Consider the following 2,965-nt stretch of genomic DNA (forward strand, 5'->3'; position numbering starts at 1 on the left):
AGCAACCCAGACAGGTTTGATAGCCAGAAAGTTAGGTTGAATAAGTCAACTCCAAAAAAACCCTTCTCGTTGTTTTACCTTGGAGATGGTTTTCCTAATTTGTAGAATGTTGTTTTCTATCAATTGAGAATTGTCAGAAATGTTGACAATTCCTTTAAATTCCTCACAACTGTTGTATGCTGCAACAGCAAATAATCTATTGCTGCCCAATTTTCTAGAACAGCCTCCCTGACCTGGCTCAGCTCTTGACTTATCCCATGTATAGCCCTGAAAGTGGCTTTCAGGGCTTTTACCATGCTACAAGTCAGCTGGGTCACTTCTACATTAAGGGAGCCTACCATTACCAGCATAATGAAAATGGTTAAAGTAATATATTCAGCAGAAATCCATAGGTGGAGATTGGCATTGCAGTCTGGTTGCCATGGCCATAAGAAGATCTCTTTTGGTTTGGACCCTGTGATGTTTCTGAAACATAAAGAGTGTCAGTTATCCTAAGGAATAGCCCTCCTCCCCCCCCCCCCCCCCGGAAAAACCTCCCCCCCCCCCCCGGTGCTCTTGGCAGGCATATATGAATAAACATTTATCCCACATATCAGAAATCAACTGGTCGGCAGCTTAGTATGTCTATTACTATATGGGAGGGTGAAATTATCAGAACAATTGATAATGTAGTTATTAGATACTTAAAGACAAAAACTAGAACACTTGATAAAAGTCAGACATTCACCATAGGAAGTTACTGCAGCAACCTTTAGAGAAAACACCCATGCCCAAAAATATATATTAGCAATAGGTATCCCAACTCCTATTAGGCAAAATGTGAAGGTCCATTCTACATAGGTTCCTCCATTGACAGTTTCAGAGCAGTTGGAGTGGTGAGAAGCATGTCTCAGAGTCCTGTTCATTTCTCCTCCAGTTGGCCCATTGTCCTTGCTCTGCTTATGTCTATGTAACTGCCTAACACACCCCTCTCAAGGATCTTGGCTCTGAATTTTTTCATAGAAAAGGAGCATAGAGTCTCTTCTGAAACTGCTTCATGCTGAAGAGGGATGGAGGCTTCTCTCAGAGCCAAGAGATCCTGGCTCTCTGTCGGATGATGAGGCCTGGGAACAGAAGGAGTTAGCAATGGTGTCTACAGATGGTATTCTCTAAGTGTGAGTAGGGCTTATAACCTGGTGGAGGGAACCTGTGTTATAAAATTTAGTATTATTGAGCAAAAGTTAGAACAGCAAAAATTACAACAAATGGTCTGGTGGAGGGAAAAGAATTTCAGTTATAATAATTCCCTATTGAAATATATTTTTTTCCTCCTAAAAGTCACCCTCATTTTTAGTAAGGAGCCAAATTAAGACCAATTTACTTAGTGTATTAAGTCTAGTTGCAGTTCAGCCTGATTATTTGCATGAACACAGTAAGAATAACAGTTGCTCATACAGGGTTTTTTTAAAAAAATGCTTTGCTGGAATCTCATGTTTGAGCTTTAATTAGCCCTGCAGTACAAAGAAGCTGTGCCACCTAGCTGCTATTAGGTTTTCTTGCAATACACCTGTACTGAATTCATGCAAAGAAATGCATTCCTCAAGCTGAGATCCCCAAAGATGCCTTGATGTTCCTTCCTTGCCATCTTTCAGGAAAGTAACCTTCGTTCCTTTGGAAAGATTGTCATGAACCATGTGACCAAGCAAGATATCAGGCTTTCTCCAAGGTGCTCACATTGCCTTCATTCCTTAAAGCTTTCTGGTGACATCCAGAGTCCAGGCATGTTAGACATGACATTACAAAGTCTTGGTTAATAAAACCACAATAGGAAAATGGTCTTACTGAATTCATGCAAAGAAATGCATTGCCATGACTCACTCACTAATAATTGCCAAATATTGGAGGGATCAGGTAGGGAGAAAAAAAAATAATTTACCAAATTGCTTTAAAAATGCTGCCTTACATCTGAAAAACAGAACATTTAAGAATCAGCAATACTTTCAACAAAAGTTACAAAAACTATAATTATTTTCAGTTCATTCAGCCCCATCATTTTTTGTTTCTCCTGATTTTTCCTGCTAGTATGTCTATAAATCCAGATAGTCTATAGAGTTCTATTAATTTTCATCCAGTTTGAAAGGGATGATCTGAAAATATTAGAGAACTTTCCATGGATCCCTCAGAAAATGTACAGAAGATGTAACATTTTTCCAAATGCATTATAACAAAACAGTGACTGTCTCTAAATTACAAGAAGAAATTTAAAATGACACAGTTATGGATTTGATTATATTGCGAACAACATGGAATCATATCCTTTCTGCAAAGCACAATATTTCACAATATTATAAGTAACAATGGTTATAAGCAAAGCATATCAGAATCTATTTAATATGCATATATAAATAAAATATAATTATCATTTCTTTATTTGACAAACCTTCCCATGTATCTTAAGTATAAAGTTTTCTTTCATAAAGAAAGAAAACAAATCCTTGAGGCATTCTAGGGCCTATCAAAATGATCTAAAGCCAATTCTATGTCAAAAAAGTGTCTTAAAATTTAAACTCTGGAAAGATTGTCAAACTTATTTTATCAAAAAATCATTCTATATTATTATTATTATTATTAAACAGTATTAGACTATTTATTCATTCAAAGTGACAAAAGGGTATAAAACACAAACATAGGCTAGCAAAACTTCAGTTCCCACTATCTTCCCGCAAAAGATCACTTTTTTAAGTAATTAAGTAGCTGATTAAAATAACACAATATATAATTATTTCAACTATTTATAGAACTTTTGCTTCCTAGGCAAATACAAGAAAACCTTTTTCCCTTTTAACAAGCTGGAACAGAACTAAACAAATTCTGTATTAGCTTACTTTAGATTCACTTATCTAATTAAATTATTCAGATTACCTGTAATTTCCTTTTAGGATTTCTCTTCACAAGCCTTATATAACTTTGCAAATCTTTTTTTTTT

Source organism: Myotis davidii, unplaced genomic scaffold, assembly GCF_000327345.1.
Source record: "Myotis davidii unplaced genomic scaffold, ASM32734v1 scaffold1045, whole genome shotgun sequence".
In the NCBI taxonomy this organism is placed as follows: domain Eukaryota; kingdom Metazoa; phylum Chordata; class Mammalia; order Chiroptera; family Vespertilionidae; genus Myotis; species Myotis davidii.